Genomic DNA, 21,243 nt, shown 5'->3' with positions numbered 1-21,243 from the left:
CTGATCTTAGGTTGTTTTAACAATATTCTGACATTTGCTAATCTCCTCCAGTACTGCAAATGTTGTCCTGAGTGAGCTACCAAAATATTTCTAAGTTTTTCAAAGTTTTTGTGTGTTCTGAACATTTCTCAGGGTCAGGGAACATATTTCCAGGGATTCCTGATACTGCAGGATATCTTACTTCTGTTGTAAAGCATTTGTTATAGAACTTGAGCTCCAAGCCAGTTTGTTTTATATTGGAAAAGATCCTTTGCACTGTGATAGAAACAGAAAGTTAAATTCAACAAATCCAAGAAGGGAACTACTAACTGATAGCTTATTGTGTTTTTATCTGATTGTTTTGAGGGTTTAACTTTAAAAAAAACTTTCATCCTTCTAGTATAAAAAAAATACTTTTTGTGTGATAGTGCTCATTTATTTAGAGCTTCCATGTGCTTGCCTTGGACAGCTGAAACAGCAAGTCTTGGATTGCTTCTAAAATCATCTGGCCTGCAAACTGTTATAAGTGCATATTTTTGCACTTGATCTAGCTGTTTCAGTGATATTTATCACTTTTGTGCTACATTTATTTATTTGGTTCAACTTATCACTGTTTTTACATCTGCACTTGTTAAAGAAACTCCATCTGTTTATTCCTGTACTGCATTTAGGTTGTTTTTTTAATATTGTGATATGTCCTAACTTCCACTGATACTGCAGAAACTGTTATGAGTTAGTCTGCAAAATATTGCTATATTTTGCAAAGGTTTTGTGTGTGTTGAGCATTTTCAGAGATAGTGAACTTATTTCCAAAGATTCCTGATATTGCAGGGATTCTTACTTGTGTAGTAAAGCATTTATTGCCCTTGAGCACAAAGCCAGTTTGTTTTACACTGGAAGGGTTGTTTTGACTCTGGTGGGAATAGACAGCTAATTTCCACCCCTCTAATGTTGGAACTACTGGTAGATAGCTTATTGTGTTTTTATCTGATTGGCCTGCCATTTTAAGTTTAAAAAATGCTTTTCAGCCTTCTTGTATAAAGCATTTACATTTTGTGTGTGATTGTGCTCCTTTATTTTGAGCTTCCATGTGCCTGCCTTAGACAGCTGACACTGCAAGACTTAGATTGCTTCTAGAAATCATCTGGCCTACAATGCTAATATAAGTATATATTTTTGCACTTGCTCTAACTCTTTCAGTGATATTTAACACATCTGTGGTGCATGTATTTATTTTGCTGAATTTATCACTGTTATTCTGTCTGCGCTTGCTAGGGAAACTCTGTTTATTACTCTACTGTGCACAGGTTGTTTTAACAATATTTTGATATTTCCTAACCTCCTGTAATATTGCAGGGGCTGTTCTGAGTTAGTCTGCCAAAATGTTTCTATGCTTTGCAAACTTTGTATGTGGTCTGAACGCTTCTCATTGCTACTGAAGTTATTTCCAAGTATTCCTGATATTGCAGGAATTCTTACTTGAGCTGTAAAACATTTGTTACTGCATTTGGGCTGCAAGCCAGTTTGTTTTACATTGGAAGGGACCTTTTGCACTCTGGTGGGAGCAAACAGATAAATTCCACCCATCCAAGGTTTAAAGTAATAGCCAGTAGTTTATTGTGTTTTCATCTGATTGGACTGAGGGATTAACTTTAATAAAGCCTTCTTCCTGCTCATTTAAAAGAATTACATTTTTGAGTGATTGTCCTCATTTATTCAGAGATCATCTGTGCTTGCCTTTGACACATGTGACTGCAGGAGCTGGACTGCTTCTAAAATAATCTGTCCTACACAATTGATAAAAGTATATTTCTTGCACCTGCTCTATTTCAGTAATTTTTAACACTGTGCTACATTTATTTATATTGTTTAATTTATCAGTGTTGTTCAGTCGGCACTTGTTAAAGAAACTCCATCTATTTATTACTGTACTGGTCTTAGGTTGTTTTGACAATATCTTCATATTTCCTAAACAGCAACACGAAAATAAAATAAAACCAAGAACTGTGGTAACGGAGGATTTCCAGACACTGTCCCTTCAGAGCAAACACAATACCAGTGGTGAAATCCAAGTGATGATCAGGAAAAAGTACCTCTTCCTTGTAGGAAAATGAAGGCGAAATACTGGAATCCAGTTAAAAAAGTTTAATGTTGAAGAACAAAAAAGAAAGCATAACACCAAAATCTATACAAGCGCTTTCGCCCGGTCTTACCGGGCTTTTTCAAGTACAAATGTGAACAACAATACGATTAAATAGTGTAAGCTAAAACAATTGAGATTCAAAAATTAACTTGTTCTAATCACATGCTCAATCAATCAACATCTAAAAGCTGCAGTAGCATGATAGCAACTTCTACAAATGTCAAGCTTGCATTTTACAAGAAAAGTTAAATAGAACATAGCGATTGCTAAAATGTTTACAAAAGTAAATAACCTTTTAAAATGAATTAATTAATATTTGTTGATACGTAATAAACTAAACTAACCTTACCACTAACACATTTTACAATAAATAAATAAATATTTTGCGTACTGAATAACGTCATTTGTATGTTTAAATACTTACTAGAATTTATTTACAAATAAAAAACGCTTTTTACTGAACTAAAATATTCGCTAATGCATAATAAACTACATAGTTCTCATTAATACTGTAAAAATGTGCATAAAATGTGTATGAGAAATACATGTACAAAAATGTGTGTATTTTAGTTCACAATATTTGAAAATGTTGTCAATAACTAAAAAAGATTTAAAAATTTGATGCTAATGCTGTTCTGTGGTTGTGTGAACCAAAGAAAGAAACTCCATCTGTTTATTACTATATTGCATTTAAATCAACAAAAATCAACTAGTAACAAATCCAAAAAACAAAAAACGAATCCAGGCAACGTAATAAATGTAGCAATATTTTAATAACTTAAAAAGCTAACACATGAGCGCTTTCGTCTGAGACCCAGACTTCTTCAGATAAAAGCACTGGTGCCAATGACCTAATATATACATATTTTCTAACACAATAATTGTCAATCAATTAACCAATAAAACTTTTCAATAACATTTTAAACAAATATCCTACCATCTGTTCTAAAAAATACCTAAAGGTTGGTTCTAAATATATGTTATTATATTACAAAACATTTTATTTTATGTTCTAAATATAATAAACCCTTATACTGGTATGTAAAACAATGAAAATGAAGCATAAAAAAATAAAATCAAAAATCAAAATACAATATAGTATAAACCCATCAAATACATTCAGCTCTAGCTGATAACATGGATTTAATGCTTATATAGTCATTAAGGCCAGGTGGTGTACTTGCCCTCAACCTAAGTTGCCATTTAAGTTCTTTGTTTAGCAAGTAGGTTTTAAAATTTCCCCTTCCCTGCAATGATTTTCTTTTACTAAATCAATAATGCCAAACCTGTAACCATTAAATGAAGGACATATTGAACCGTGCTTGTATAAGGCATTGGTGACTTTGCCTGTTCTAATATCATATTGGTGTTCATATATACGCTCTTTTAAAGACCTTTCGGTTTTCCCTATATAAAATGCACTGCAGGATTTGCATAGAGCTAAATAAACAATCATTTTAGTTTTGCAGTTTCCTTTACAGAACCTAACCAAACTATTTAAACCATTGTTTAACTTAATTGTAGGTTCACAAAAAATCATAGAACACGTTACAATTTCCACAAGGGGTTGTAGCTCTATATAATATAGGGTTTCTATTAATATATTCAAATGTCCTTTTAAAGTTTCTACCAACTTTGTATATAAATACAGGTTTTTTCCAACCACATTATATACTTCTTTGTTGGTTTTAAATATATTTCAGTGAGAATTCAAAGTTTGTGTAAATAAATCTGAAAAAGTGTCGTATTGTATAATACAGGCACCATTAAAATTTTTCCTTTCTGTTACTTCTATACCACTCCTTAGTGGTTGTCCCAAAAGGGCCTTATACTTAACACCCCACCCCGAATATACCTCATTTAATACTTATTTTATCAAATTAATGGGGTAACCCCTTTCAGCAAACCTATTACCAAGAAAGGTTAAAGCACCCCTAAGGTCACTATAGTCCAAGGTCATTCTTGCGATCCTCACTGCCTGACCCTTAATAATATTTTTCTTTTGTACGGTGGGGTGATGACTAGAATAGTGAATATAGCTGTTACACCACGTGTTTTTTTCTATAGATGTTGGACTTAAAACCATTAGGGGTTTTTGAGATGGTGACATCTAAATAGTTAATACTAACATCATTACATGAATATGTGAAGGATAAAAAAGATGTGCATGAATTCAAATATAACATGAGTTTTCTAAACCATGTGATGTTCCATACCATAACACAAAGATGTCATCCAAAAACCTTAAATAAAGTCCAATATGTGAAAAGAAAGGACAATTGAACACATATCTATTTTCCCATTCAAGGAGTACCAAATTAGCAAATACGGGGGCACAGGCCACTCCGATCGCTACCCCGCATACCCTACTATACTGCATTTAGGTTGTTTTTGTAATATTGTGATATTTCCTAACCTCCAGTGATACTGCAGAAACCGTTATGAATAGTCTGCAAAATATTGCTAGATTTTGCAAAAGTTTTGTGTGTGTGTGTTGAGCATTTTCAGAGATAGTGAACTTATTTCCAAAGATTCCTGATATTGCAGGAATTCTTACTTGTGTAGTAAAGCATTTGTTGCCATTGAGCACAAAGCCAGTTTGTTTTACATTGAAAGGGTTGTTTTGACTCTGGTGGGAGTAGACAGCTAATTTCCACCCCTCCAATGTTGGAACTACTGGTAGATAGCTTATTGTGTTTTTATCTGATTGGCCTGAGGTTTTAAGTTTAAAAAATGTATTTCAGCCTTCTTGTATAAAGCATTTACATTTTTGTGTGATTGTGCTCCTTTATTTTGAGCTTCCATGTGCCTGTCTTGGACAGCTGAGACTGCAAGACTTAGATTGCTTCTAAAAATCATCTGGCCTACAATACAAATATAAGCATATATTTTTGCACTTGCTCTAACTCTTTCAGTGATATTTAACACGTCTGTGGTGCATGTATTTATTTTGCTGAATTTATCACTGTTATTCTGTCTGCACTTGCTAGGGAAACTCTGTTTATTACTCTGCTGTGCTTAGGTTGTTTTAACAATATTTTGTTATTTCCTAACCTCCTGTAATACTGCAGCGGTTGTTCTGAGTTAGTCTGCAAAAATGTTTCTATGCTTTGCAAAGTTTGTATGTGGTCTGAATGCTTCTCATTGCTACTGAAGTTATTTCTAAGTATTCCTGATATTTCAGGAATTCTTACTTGAGCTGTAAAACATTTGTTACTGCATTTGGGCACCAAGCCAGTTTGTTTTATATTGGAAGGGACCTTTTGTACTCTGGTGGGAGCAAACAGATAAATTCAATCCATGCAAGGTTTAAACTACTTGCCAATAGCTTATTGTGTTTTCATCTGATTGGCCTGAGGGATTAACTTTAAAAAAGCCTTTCTCCGGCTCATTTTAAAAAGTTGCATTTTTGAGTGATTGTCCTCATTTATTCAGAGATCATCTGTGCTTGCCTTGGACACCTGTGACTGCAGGAGCTGGACTGCTTCTAAAATAATCTGTCCTACACAACTGATAAAAGTATATTTCTTGCACTTCCTCTGTTTCAGTGATTTTTAACTCTGTGCTACATTTATTTATGTTGTTTAATTTATCAGTGTTGTTCAGTCGGCACTTGTTAAAGAAACTCCATCTATTTATTACTGTACTGGTCTTAGGTTGTTTTGACAATATCTGCATAATTCCTAACCTCCTCTGATACTACAAAAGCTGTTCTGAGTTAATCTGCCAAAACGTTTCTAAGTTTTGCAATGTTTTTGTGTGATATGAAAATTTCTCAGGGCTAGTGAACTTATATCCAAAGATTCACAATATTGCAGGAATTCTTACTTGCGTTGTAAAACATTTATTATAGCACTTCAGTTCAAAGCCAATTTGTTTTACATTGGAGGGGTTCTTTTCCACTCTTGTCACAGGACAGAGCTAACTTCATCCCTGCAATTGGGAACTACTGGTTGATATCCGACTGTGTTTTCAACTCATTTGCTAAGGGTTTAACTTACAAAAGCCTTTGTTCCTTTTCATATAAAACAGTTACATTTTTGTGTGATTGTGCACATTTGTTCAGGGCTTCCCTGTGCCTGCCTTGGACACCTGTGACTGCAAGACTTCGATTGCTTCTAAAATCATCTGGCCTACAAAGCTGATATAGGTATATATTTTAGCAATTGATCTAACGTTGTCTGTGATATTTAATACTTCTGTGCTGCACTTATTTGGTTGAATATATCACTTTTTTATGGACTTGTAATATAAATGTCATCTGTTTATTATCATCCTTCTCTTAGGTTGTTTTAATGATATTCTGATATTTCTTAACCTCCTCCAATACTGCAAAAGTTGTTCTCACTGAGCTGTGAATCTATTTGTGTTTTGCAAAGTTGTTGTGTGTTCTGAACATTTCTCAGGGTTAGTGAACTTATTTCCAATAATTCTTGATATTGCAGGATATCTTACATCTGCTGTAAAGCATTTGTTACTGCACTTGAGCTCAAAGCCAGCTTGTTTTATAATGGAAGGGATCTTTTGCTCTCTTGTATATGCAGAGAGCTAAATTCAACCCATCCAAGCTGGAAGGTACTAGATGATACCTTATTGTGTTTTTATCTGCTTCATCTGAAAGTTTAACATTAAAAATCTTTAATCCTGCTTGTTTAAAAGAATTACATTTTTGGGTAATTGTGCACATTTATTTAGAGCTTCCATGTGCTTGCTTTGGACAGCTGGGACTGCAAGACTTGGATTGCTTCTAAAATCATTTGACCTGCAAAGGTGATGTAACTGTATATTTTTGAACTTGTTCTGGGTCTTTCAGTAGTATTTAGCACGTCCATGTTACATTTATTTATTTATTTGGCTGAATTATCACTGTTTTTACATCTGCACGTGTTAAAGAAACTCCATCTGTTTATTACTGTACTGCTTTTATGTTGTTTTTTGAATATTCTGATATTTCCTAACCTCCTCTGATACTGCAAAAACTGTTGTGAGTTAGTCTAACAAAACATTTCTACATTTTGTAAAGGTTTTGTGTGTTGTGAGCATTTCTCATGGATAGTGAACGTAATTCCAAAGATTCCTGGCATTGCAGGAATTCTTATTTGTGAAGTAAAACATTTGTTATTGCAGTTGAGCTCAAAGCCAGGTTGTTTTACATTGGAAGGGTTCTTTTGCATTCTGGTGGGAGTAGAGAGCTAATTTCAACCCATTCAAGGTTGGAACTGCTGGATGATACCTTATTGTGTTCTTATCTGATTGGCCTGAGTGTTTAGCTTACAAAAGCCTTTCATCCTGCACATATAAAACAATTACATTTTTGTGTGATTGTGCACATTTGTTCAGACCTTCCATGTGCCTGCCTTGGATACTTGTGACTGCAAGTCTTGGATTGGTTCCAAAATCATCTGAACTAGAAACTAATATAAGTATATATTTTCTCTTGTTCTCACTGTTGCAGTGATATTTAACACTTCTGTGCTGCATTTATTTATTTAGTTGAATGTATCACTGTTGTAAGCCTGAGCTTGTTAACAAAATGTGATGTGTTTTTACTGTACTGATCTTAGGATGTTTTAACAATATTCTGATATTTGTTAATCTCCTCTAGTACTGCAAACATCCTGAGTGAGCTACCAAAATATTTCTAAGTTTTCCAAAGTTTTTGTGTGTTCTGAACCTTTCTCAGGGTCAGGGAACTTATTTCCAAGGATTTATGATACTGTAAGATATCTTACTTCTGTTGTAAAGCATTTGTTATAGCACTTGAGCTCCAAGCCAGTTTGTTTTATATTGGAAAGGATCCTTGATACTGTGATAGAAGCAGAAAGTTAAATTCAACAAATCTAAGAAGGGAACTACTAGCTGATAACTTATTGTGTTTTTATCTGATTGGCTTGATGGTTTAACTTAAAACAAAATTTTCATCCTTCTAGTATAAAAAAATTACTTTTTTTGTGTGATTGTGCTCATCTATTTAGAGCTTCCATGTGCCTGCCTTGGACAGCTGAGACTGCAAGACTTGGATTGCTTCTAATATCATCTGGCCTGCAAAGCTGATATAAGTGTATATTTCTGCACTTGCTCTACCTCTTTCAGTGATATTTATCAATTCCATGCTACATTGATTTATTTGGTTCAACTTATCACTGTTTTTACATCTGTACTTGTTAAATAAACTCCATCTGTTTATTACTATACTGCATTTAGGTTATTTTTGTAATATTGTGATATTTCCTAACCTCCACTGATACTGCAAAAACTGTTATGAGTTAGTCTGCAAAATATTTCTATATTTTGCAAAGGTTTTGTGTGTGTTGAGCATTTCTCATGGATAGTGAACTTATTTCCAATGATTCCTGATATTGCATTAATTCTTACTTATGTAGTAAAGCATTTGTTGCTGCCCTTGAGTGCAAAGCCAGTTTGATTTACATTGGAAAGGTTGTTTTGCACTCCGGTGGGGGTGGAAAGCTAATTTCCACCCATCCAAAGTTGGAACTACTGGTATATTGCTTATTGTGTTTTTATCTGATTGCCCTGAGAGTTTAACTTTAAAAATGCCTTTCATCATTCTTGTATAAAGAATTTACATTTCTGTGTGATTGTGCTCCTTTATTTAGAGCTTCCACATGCCTGCCTTGGACAGATAAGACTGCAAGACTTGGATTGCTTCTAAAATCATCTGGCCTACAATGCTGATATAAGTATATATTTTTGCACTTGCTCTCTTTCAGTGATATTTAACACTTCTGTGGTACATGTATTTATTTTGCTGAATTTATCACTGTTCTTTAGTCTGCACTTGTTAAGAAAACTCCATCTGTTTATTACTCTACTGCTCATAGGTTGTTTTAATATTTTTATATTTCCTAACCTACTGTGATACTGCAGGGGCTGTTCCGAGTTAGTCTGCCAAAATGTTTCTATGCTTTAGAAAGTTTTTGTATGTTGTGAACACTTCTCATGGCTACTGAAGTTATTTCTGAGGATTCCTGATATTTCAGGAATTCTTACTTGAGCTGTAAAACATTTGTTACTGCATTTGGGCTCAAAGCCAGTTTCTTTTATATTGGAAGGGATTTTTTGTACTCTGGTGGCAACAAACAGATAAATTCAACCCATCCAAGGTTTTCCAAGGTTTAAACTACTAGCCGGTAGCTTATTGTGTTTTCATCTGATTGGCCTGAGAGTTTAACTTTAAAAAAGCCTTCCTCTGGCTCACTTAAAATAACTACATTTTTGAGTGATTGCCCTCATTTATTCAGAGCTTTTCTATGCTTGCCTTGAAACCTGTGACTGCAGGAGGTGGACTGCTTCTAAAATAATCTGTCCTACACAACTGATAAAACTATATTTCTTGCACTTCTGTGTCAGTGATTTTCAACACTGTGCTACATTTATTTTATATTTTTGAATTTATCACTGTTGTTCAGTCTGCACTTGTTAAAGAAACTCCATCTGTTTATTACTGTACTGGTCTTAGGTTGTTTTGAAAATATCTTCATATTTTTTAACATCCTCTGATACTGCAAAAGATTTTCTGGGTTACTATGCCAAAACATTTCTATGTTTTGCAATGTTTTTATGTGATATGAACATTTCTCAGGGCTAGTGAACTTATATCCAAAGACTGACAATATTGCAGGAATTCTTACTTGTGTTGTAAAACATTTATTACTGCACTTGAGCTCAAAGCCAGTTTGTTTTACATTGGAAATGTTCATTTGCACTCTTGTAGCAGGACAGAGCTAACTTCAACCTTGCAATTGGGAACTACTGGTTGATACCTTACTGTGTTTTCAACTCATTGGCCTAAGGGTTTAACTTACAAAAGCCTTTCATCTGTCCATATAAAACAATTACATTTTTGTGTGATTGTGCACATTTGCTCAGAGCTTCCCTGTGCCTGTCTTGGACACCTGTGACTGCAAGACTTCTAAAATCATTTGGCCTACAAAGCTGATATAGGTATATATTCTAGCAATTGATCTAACTTTGTCTGTGATAGTTATTACTTCTGTGCTGCACTTACTTATTTAGTCAAATATATCACTGCTTTTTATGCACTTGTGATATAAATGTCATCTGTTTATTACCATCCTGCTCTTAGGTTGTTTTAATAATATTCTGATATTTTCTAACCTCCTCCAATAATGCACAAGTTGTTCTGACTGAGCTGTGAAAGTATTTGCATGTTTTGTAAAGTTGTTGTGTGTTCTGAACATTTCTCAGGGTTAGTGAACTTATTTCCAATAATTCTTGATATTGCAGGGTATCTTGCTTCTGCTGTAAAGCATTTGTTATTGTACTTGAGCTCAAAGCCAGCTTGTTTTATAATGGAAGGGATCTTTTTCTCTCTTGTATAAGCAGAGAGTTAAATTGAACCTATCCAAACTGGGAAGTACTAAATGCTAACTTGCTGTGTTTTTATCTGCTTCAGCTGAGAGTTTAACATTCAAAAGAAACGTTCATCTTGCTTGTTTAAAAGAATTACATTTTCGGATAATTGCGTTCTTTTATTTAGAGCTTCCATGTGCTTGCCTTGGACAGCTAAGACTGCAAGACTTGGATTGCTTCTAAAATCCCCTGGCCTGCAAAGCTGATGTAAGTGTATATTTTTGCACTTCTTCTTGGTCTTTCAGTAATATTTAGCATTTCAATGTTACATTTATTTATTTGGTTGAACTTATCACTGTTTTTACATCTGCACTTGTTAAAGAAGCTCCATCTGTTTATCATTGTATGGCTTTTAGTTTTCTTTAATATTCTGATATTTCCGAACCTCCTCTAATACCGCAAAAATTGTTGTGAGTTTGTATGCCAAAATGCTTCTTCATTTTGCAAAGGTTTTGTGTGTTGTGAGCATTTCTCAGGGATAGTGAACTTATTTCTAAAGATTCCTGATATTGCTGGTATTCTTACATGTGAAGTAAAGCATTTGTTACTGCAATTGAGCTCAAAGACAGTTTGCTTTACATTGGAAGGGTTCTTTTGCACTCTGGTAGGAATAGAGAACTAATTTCAACCCATTCATGGTTGGAACTGCTGGATGATACCTTATTGTGTTTTTATCTGATTGGCCTGATGGTTTAGCTTACAAAAGCCTTTCATCCTGCTCATAGAAAACAATTACATTTTTGTGTGATTGTGCACTTTGTTCAGACCTTTCATGTGCCTGCCTTGGACACCTGTGACTGCAAGTCTTGGATTCCTTCTAAAATCATCTGAACCAAAAACTAATATAAGTATATATGTTTGCACTTGCTCTCACGGTTTCAATGATATTTAACACTTCTGTGCTCCATTTATTTATTTGGCTGAATTTATCACTATTTTCAGCCTGAGCTTGTTAATAAAATGTCATGTGTTTATTACTGTACTGATCTTGGGTTGTTTTAACAATATTCTGATATATGTTAACCTCCTCCAGTACTGCAACAGTTGTTCTGAGTGAGCTGACAAAATAGTTCTAAGTTTTGCAAAGTTTTTGTGTATTCTGAACATTTCTCAGGGTCAGTGAACTTATCTCCAAGGATTCCTGATACTGCAGGATAACTTACTTCTGTTGCACAGCATTTGTTATAGCACTTGAGCTCCAAGTCAGTGTGTTTTATATTGGAAATGATCCTTTGCACTGTGGTAGAAGCAGAAATCTAAATTCAACCAATCCAAGGTGGGAACTACTAGCTGATAGCTTATAGTGTTTTTTTTCTAATTAGCTTGAGGGTTTAACTTTTTTAAGAAAACCTTTCATCCTTCTAGTATAAAATAATTACCTTTTTGTGTGATTGTGCTCATTTATTTAGAGCTTCCATGTGCTTGCCTTGGACAGCTGAGAGTGCAAGACTTGGATTACTTCTAAACTCATCTGGCCTGCAAAGCTGATATATGTGCATATTTTTGCACTTGCTCTAGCTTTCAGTGATATTTAACACTTCTGTGCTACATTTATTTATTTGGTTCAACTTATCACGGTTTTTGCATCTGCACTTATTAAAGAAACTCTATATGTTTATTACTGTACTGCTTTTAGGTTGTTTTTTTAATATTCTGATATTTCCTAACCTCATCTGATACTGCAAAAACTGTTATGAGTTAGTCTGCCAAAATATTTCTACATTTTGCAAAGGTTTTGTGTGTTGTGAGGATTTCTCAGGGATAGTGAACTTATTTCCAAAGATTCCAGATAGTGCAGGAATTCTTACTTGTCTAGTAAAGCATTTGTTACTGGACTTTGAGCTCAAAGCCAGTTTGTTTTACATTGGAAGGGTTATTTTGCATTTACATTTTTTGTGTGAATCTGCTCCTTTATTTAGAGCTTCCATGTGCCTTCCTTGGACAGCTGAGACTGCAAGACTTGAATTGCTTCTAAAATCATCTGGCCTATAAGATATAAATATATATTTTTGCACTTCCTCTAACTCTTTCAGTGATATTTAGCACTTCTGTGATACATGTATTTATTTTGCTGAATGTATCACTGTTCTTCAGTCTGCACTTGTTAATGAAACTCCATCTGTTTATTGTGGTACTGCTCATGGGTTGTTTTAACAATATTTTGATATTTCCTAACTTCATGTAGTATTACAGGAGCTGTTCTGACTTAGTCTGTCAAAATGTTTCTATGCTTTGCAACGTTTTTGTGTGTTGCAAACATTTATCATAGCTACTGAATGTATTTCCAAGGATTCCTGATATTGCATGAATTCTTACTTGTGTTGTAAAACATTTGTTACTGCACTTGGGCTCAAAGGCAATTTGTTTTATATTGAAAGAGACCTTTTGCACTCTGGTGGGAGTAAACAGATAAATTCATCCATTGCGAGGTTTAAACTACTAGCAGATAGCTGCTTATGTTTTCATCTGATTGGCCTGAGGATTTAACTTTAAAAAAGCCTTCCTCCTGCTCATTTAAAAGAAATAAATTTTTGAGTGACCATCCTCATTTATTCAGAGCTCTTCTGTGCTTGCCTTGGACACCTGTGACTACAGGAGCTGGATTGTTTCTAAAATAATCTGTCCTACACAACTGATAAATGTATATTTCTTGCACTTGCTCTGTTTCAGTGATTTGTACACTTCTGTGCTACATTTATTTACATTGTTGAATTTATCTGTGGTGTTCAGTCTGCAGTTATTAAAGAAACTCCATTTGTTTATTACTCCATTGGTCTTAGGTAGTTTTGACAATATCTTGATTTATCTTAACTTCATCTTATACTGCATAAGCTGTTCTGAGATACTCTGCCATAATGTTTCTATGTTTTGCAAAGTTATTGTGTGATGTGAACATTTCTCAGGGCTAGTGAATTTATTTCCAGAGAGTCACAATATTGCAGGAATTATTACTTGTGTTGTAAAACATTTATTACTACACTTGAGGTCAAAGCCAGTTTCTATTACATTGGAAGGGTTCTTTTACATTCTTGTGGCAGGACAGAACTAACTTCATCCCTGCAATTGGGAACTACTGGTTGATACCTTACTGTGTTTTTAACTCATTGGCTTAAGGGTTTAACTTACAAAAGCCTTTTATCCTGCCTGTATAAAATAATTTTCTTTGTGTTCTGAACATTTCTCAGGGTTACTGAATTTATTTCCAATACTTCTTGATATTGCAGGATATCTTACTTCTGCTGTAGAGCATTTGTTACTGCACTTGAGCTCAAAGCCAGTTTGTTTTACATTGGAAGGGTTCCTTTCCTCTCTTGTGGCAGGAGAGAGCTATAATTCATTGCATGCAGTTAGGAACTACTGGATGATATCTTATTCTGTTTTCATCTGATTGGCCTGAGGATTTAACTTACAAAAGTTTTTCATCCTGCTCATATAAAACAATTACATTTTTGGTGTGATTGTGCACATTTTTTAGAGCTTGCATGTGCCTGCCTTCAACCCCTATGACTGCTGTATTGCTTATAAAATCATCTGGCCTACAAAGCTGAGATAAGTAAATATTTCTGCACTTGTGCTTACTGTTTCAGTTATATTTAACACTTCTTTGCTGCATTTAGTTATTTTGTTGAATGTATCACTGCTTTGAAGCCTGAGCTTGTTAATGAAATGTAATGTGTTTATTACCGTACTGTTCTTAGGTTATTTTAACAATATTCTGATATTTCCTAACCTCTTCCAATACTACAACATTGTTCTGATTGAGCTGCCAAAATATTTCTATGTTTTGCAAAGTTGTACTGTGTTCTGAACATTTCACATGGTTACTGAACTTATTTCCAAAGATTCCTGATATTGCAGGATATCTTACTTTTTTTGTAAAGCATTTGTTCTTGCTTTTGAGCTAGAAGCCAGTGTGTTTTATATTGGAAGGTATCTTTTGCACCCTAGTAGAAGCAGAAAGATAAATTGAACCCATCCAAGCTGGGAACTACCAGCTGATAGCTTATTGTGTTTTTGTCTGATTGGCCTGAGGATTTAACTTTTAAAAAGCCTTTCATCCTTCTTGTATAAAAGAATTATATTTTTGTGTGATTGTGCTTATTTATTTAGAGCTTCCATGTGCTTGCCTTGGACAGCTGCAACTGCATGACTTGGAGTACTTCTAAAATCATCTGGCCTACAAAGTTGGTATAAGTATATATTTTTGAAATTCCTCTAACTGTTTCAGTGATATTTACAATTTCAGTGCTACATTTATTCATTTTGTTGAACTTATCACTGTTTTTCCATCTGCACTTGTTAAAGAAACTCCATTTGTATATTACTGTACTGCGCTTTGACTTTTTAACAATATTTTGATATTTCCTAACCTCCAGTTATAGTGCAAAAACTGTTGTGAGTGAGTCTGCCAAAATATTTCTATGTTTTGTAACATTTTTTGTGGGTTGTGAACATTTCTCAGGGTTAGTGAACTTATTTCCAAAGATTCCTGATATTGCAGGAATTCTTACTTGTGTTTTAAAACATTTTTTCTGCATGTGAGCTCAAAGCTAGTTTGTTTTACATTGAAAGGGTTCTTTTGCACTCTGGTGGAAGCAGGGAGCTAAATTCAACCCATGCAATTGGGAACTACTGGTTGATGCCTTACTGTGTTTTCATCTGATTGCCCTGAGTGTTTTACTTGCAAAAGCCTTTCGTCCAGACCGTATAAAAAAATTACACTTTGTGTGATTGTGCGCATTTGTTCAAAGCTTACATGTGTCTGCTTTGGACAGCTGTGACTACAAGACTTGGATTGTTTTTAAAATCATCTGTCTTACAAAACTGATATAAGTTTATATTTTTGCACTTGCTCTGTTTCAGTGATATTTAACACTTCTGTGCTGCATTTATTTATTTGGTTAAATTTATAACTCTTTTTAGCCTGGACTTGTTGAAGAAACTCAATCTTTTCTTACTGTACTGCTCTTATTTTGTTTTAAGAATATTCTGATATTTCTTAACTTCTGATACAGCAACAGTTTTTGTAAGTCAGTCTGCCAAAATATTTCTAAGTTTTGCAAAGTTTTTGTGTGTTGTGACTATTTCACAGGATTAATGACCTTATTACCAAGGACTTCTGATATTGCTGGAATTCTCACTTCTGTTGTACATCATTTGTTACAGCAACCAAGCTCAAAGCCAGTTTGATTAGCATCGAAAGGGGTCATTTGTACTCTGCTGGAAGCAAAGAGCTAAATTTAACCCATACAAGGTGGGAACTACTGGTCAATACCTTATTTTGTCTTTATCTCTTTGGTCTGAGGGTTTAACTTGAACAAAGTCTTTCATCCCAATATTGCAGGAATTCTTACTTCTGTTGTAAAGCATTTGCTACTGCACTTGAGCTCAAAGCCAGTTTGTTTTATGTTGGAATGGTTGTTTTGCACTATGGTAGGAGCAGAGAGCTAAATTCAACCCATCCAGGGTGGGAACTATTGTTTGATAGCTTATTGTGTTTTTATCTGATTGGGCTGAGAGCTTAAATTTATAAAAGTGTTTCATCCTGCTTGTATAAAAGAATTACATTTTTGTTTGGTTATGCTCATTTATTCAGAAGTTTTTTTGTCCCTGAATCAAACACCAGTGACTGCAAGATTTGGATTGCTTCTAAAAATCATCTTGCCTACAAAGCTAATAATAGTATATTTTTGCACTGATTCTATCTTAGTGATACGTAACACTTCCATGCTTTGTTTATTTATTTGGTTGAATTAATCACTCTTTTGTGGCATCCAGTTGTTAAAGAAACCCCATCTGTTTTCTATTGTACTGCTGTTAGATTTTTTTTACAATAGTCTGATATTTCCTTACTTCCTCTGATACTGCAAAAGCTATTCTGGGTGAGTCTGTCAAAATATTTCTAAGTTTTTAATTTTTTTTGTGTTATTTCCAAGGAGTCCTAATATTGGTGGAATCCTTACTTCTGTTGTTACTGCACTTGAGCTCAAAGTCAGTTTGTTTTACGTTGCAACAATTCTTGTGCTCTTTGGTGGGAGCAGAAAGCTACATTAAGCCCACCCAAGGAGGAAACTACTGCTTGATAGCTTACTGTGTGTTTATCTGACTGGTCTGAGGATTTAACTTAAAAAAAGTCTTTCATCCTGTACGTATAAAAGAATTATATTTTTCTCTGATTGTGCTCATTCACTCATTGCTTTCTTGCACTTGGCTTGGACACCTCTGACAAAGACTTGGACTGCTTCTAAAATCATCAGGCCTACACAGCTGAAATAAGTATATATTTTTTGTACTTGCTATACTGTTTCTGTGATATTTAACACTTCCATGCTGCATTTATTTGTTTGAATTTATCAGTCTTTTTTCAACCTGTACTTGTTGAAGAAATTCCATCTGTTTGATACTGTACTGTTGTTAGGTTGTTTTTGCAATATTCTGACATTTCCTAACCTCATATGATGCTGCAAAAGCTGTTCTGAGTGAATCTGCTAAAATATTCTTATGCCTTCCAAAGTTTTTGTGTATTGTGGACATTTCTCATGGTTAGTGGACTTATTTCCAAAGATTTTTGATATTGCAGGAATTTGCACTTCTGTTGTAAAGCATTTGTTACTGCACTTGAGCTCAAAGCCAGTCTGTTTTACATTTGAGGGTTCTTTTGCATTCCAGTCAGGGCAGAGAGCTACATTCAACCCATCTAAGGTATGAACAACAAGTCCATAGCTTACTTTGTTTTTGTCTAATTGGCCTGAGGGTTTAACTTGAAAAACGTTTTTCATCCTGCTCATATAAAAGAATTGCAATTTTGTGTGAATGTGCTTATTTATTCAGAGATTCCTTCTGCCTGGCTTGGACAGCTGTGACAGCAGACTTGGATTGCTTCTGAAATCATATGACCTACAAACTGATATACGTATATTTTTTCCACTTGCTCTAACTCTTCCAGTGATCTTTAACATTTCTGTGCTGCATTTATTTATGTTGTCAAATTTATCATTCGTTTCAGCCTGCACTTGTTAAAGAAACTCCATGTGTTTCTTACTGCACTTTTCTTAATTGTTTTAACAAAATTCTGATATTTCCACCAAAGCTTGCTTTAAACAGGAAAAAATCCCCAAATTTCAGTGTTAAAAGCTTTTAAACTTCACTTTCATCTTGCAAAAAGACTTCTTCAGAACAAGTGATGAATTTATTTTTGAAAAAATGTTAAGATGATTACAGGTTTATTCTTACAAATAAGTTATAAGACAGAATTGTTGTTAAAAGCAGTAAAAGAAATTTGAGCAAGAAGGTTAACTGATTTTCAACTTATTTTAGGGAGGGGGTTAGACACTTCAATGGGGTCCTATAATCAATCACTAGACTGCACATTGGTGTGTTGTTTAGACATGACTATTGATAGTTCCAGTATTTCATGGATTATTAGAAAAACAATGGAAATTTTGCAGGGCAACTTTGATTTAAATAAAGTTATAGGAAATTCCCCCAAATCTGTTTATAAGAATAATAACAATGTAAAAAGTTTTTTTACAAAATGATAGTTTTAAGGTAATTTCCTCAGGTAGGAAATTTAATAAGAATAATGGGATGTACAACTATAGAACATGTCCTGCATGTACATACATTTTAGAAGTGCATTTTGTACATCTGAAACATTTAGATACAACATTAATTATATCTGAGGTGTTTACCTGTAAAACTGAAGTAATAGTAGGTATTACTGTCTGTTTAGGTTCCAATTGTTTTTATATAGAAATGTCCACAAGAAGTTTAGAAAAGCATATTAGGGAATATATTTATTTATTCTATTAAAACAAAAGATAAGAACAATGATTTATTTAGGCACACACTAGTATGCAAAGACAGTAGATGTTTTTTATTTTCTGTCTTAGAGCAGGTACCAAAGGACTGCAGAGGAGGGAATTATAGCAACTCCTTTGAGAAAAAGGAAACACCTTGGCAACTCAAATTAGGGGCAGATAAACTGCCAGGACTCAATGGTTTTATCAACATTATATGTTTTTTTAAAAAAGAAAAGGCTGAAAACAAATAAATAATGTAATAGTATTTTATCTATTTTTCATTACTATTGGTACTTGTATACATTATGCAGTTTCTTTAAATAGTGAATTATTTAAAAAGGTTTTACTTAATTGAATGATTTTTTAATTAAATAAATGCTTTTGTTGGTAGTTAAGAGTTTAAAAGGATTGTATTTACTTTTTCACACTTATTCTGAAGAAGTTGTTTTGAAAGATGAAAGTAAATACTACATTTTTTTATGTTAAAATATGCAAAATGTATCCTAGTTAATGCAAGTCTTGGTGGATTTAGGTACTATATTTTTTGTTTTTTCTGACTAGTCGTATTGGAAGTTTTTTTAGTTGTTTACATAAATCTGATATTTCCTAAATTTCTTGGATACTACAAAAGCTGTTCTAAGTGAGTCTGCCAAAAAATTTCTAAGTTTTTTAAAGTTTTTGTGTGTTGTGAACATTTGTCAGGATTAGTGAACTTATTTCCAAGGACTTCTGATACTGCATGAATTCTTAATTCTGTTGTAAAGGATTTGTTACAGAAATTGAGTGCAAAGCCAGTTTGTTTTATATTGGAAGAGATTTTTTGTACTCTGGTAGGTACAGAGAGCTAAGTTCAACCAATCGAAGCTGGGAACTACTGATCAATAGCTTACATTGTTTTTATCTGATTGGCCTGAGGGTTTAAGTTGAAAAAAGTCTTTCATCCTGCTCATATGAAATAAGTACATTTGTGTGTGATTGTGCTCATTTATTCAGAGCTTACTTTTGCATGGCTTGGACACCTGTGGCTGCAAGACTTGGATTGTTTCTAAAATTGTCAAGCCTACAAAGCTGAAATAAGTATATTTTTCTACTTGCTATACTGTTTCTGTGGTATTTAACACTTCCATGCTGCATAATATTGTTTCTGTGATATTTAACACTTCCATGCTGCATTTATTTATTTGTTTGAATTTATCACTCTTTTTCAGCCTGCACTTGTTCAAGAAACTCCATATGTTTGTTAGTTTGCTACTCTTAGGTTATTTTAACACTATTCTGATATTTTCTAACCTTCTCTGATATTATAAATGCTGTTCTGAGTGAGTCTGTAAAAATATTCCTAAGTTTTGCAATGTTTCTGTGTGTTGTAGCCATTTCTCAAGGTCCGTGAACTTATTTCCAATGATTTTTGATGTGGCAGGAATTTGGACTTCTGTTGTAAAGCATCTGTTACTGCATTTGAGCTAAAATCCAGTTTGCTTTATATTGGAGTGTTTTTTGCATTCTGTTGGGAGCAGAGAGCTACATTCAACTCATCTAGTGTGGGAACAACTGGTCGATAGCTTGTTGTGTTCTTGTCTGATTGGTCTGAGGGTTTAACTTGAAAAAAACTTTCATCCTACTCATATAAAAGAATTACATTTTTGTGTAATTGTGCTTATTTATTCAGAACTTCCTTCTGCCTGGCTTGGATACCTGTGACTACAAGACTTAGATTGCTTTTAAAATCATGTGGCTTACAAAGCTGATATGTTTGTTTTCACTTGGTCTAACTGTTTCAGTGATATTTAACACATCTGTGTTGCACTTGTTTATTTGGTTCAATTTATAACTCTTTTTAGCCTGTACTTGTTAAAGAAACTCCAGCTTTTGTTACTGTACTGCTCCTATTTTGTTTTAACAATGATCTGATATTTCTTAACCTCCTCTGATACTACAAATGTTTTGTGAGTGAGTCTGCCAAAATATGTCTAAGTTTTACAAAGTGTTTCTGTGTTGTGACCATTTTCCCATGTTAGTTACCTTATTTCCAAGGACTTCTGATATTGCAGGAATTCTTACATTTGTTGTAAAGCATTTGATGTTAAGTTGTCAATCTCGCCTTCATTCTTGCTTGATGGGTTCGGAGCCAATCCTCGGCTCCGACTCGGCACTTTGCTAAGCTCGAGAGTCACTTTTACCAGCTCGAGGCAGCCCCATATCCCATGATGCAAGGCGGTAAGTACCCAGATCTCGTTTGCCGCTTCGCTGATGAGGTCCTCCTTTTACCAGCTCCTGGTAAGTGTTTAAATTTAAACTGCTATTAGCCCCTTTTCACTTCAAAACTAAATTTTCTTAGAAATCCTTCATTGTTAGTTAGTTATAAGCCCCTTTTTGACTAAAATTATCCTTCCTCCTTAATTTTTTTAGTCAGGCCTTCCTTCCCTCCCATTCCCCCCCCCCCCTGTCAGGGTGTGTGTGTGTGTGTGTGAGGTTTTTATTACTTATACTTTAATTTTAATTGTTTGTTTGGGACTGTGTGTACTGTTGTATCCACTATGTCCAAAGAGCAGAGGGTCTCAGGCTTTAAGAAGTGTGACTCGTGCTGTCAGAAAATGTCTCTGACAGATGGTCACACTTCTTGTTTATACTGCCTGGGACCTCTCCACCTGCAGGACTCCTGTGCAATATGTCACTCCTTTAGCCAGAGAGTCCTGCAGGAAAGGAGAAATAAACTCATTTTAAGAGGACTCCTTAAACAGGAGGGCTCCCCGGCCAAATCGGCTCCGGGAAAGCCTTCCAAGTCTAAGGCCCAGGCTTCTGTTTCAAAGCCTTCGGCCTTGGCTCCGACTTTGTCGGAGTCGAGATCGGCTCCGGCTGGAGCCGATCTGACATTGACTAAATCTTCGGCACCGATACTTCTTTGGTCACTTTGGTGTTGGTTCC

This window comes from Protopterus annectens, chromosome 12.part0 (assembly GCF_019279795.1).
Source record: "Protopterus annectens isolate FY-2018-M chromosome 12.part0, PAN1.0, whole genome shotgun sequence".
Lineage (NCBI taxonomy): Eukaryota > Metazoa > Chordata > Ceratodontiformes > Protopteridae > Protopterus > Protopterus annectens.
The sequence above is the reverse complement of the archived record's forward strand: the minus strand, read 5'-3'. Positions refer to the sequence as shown.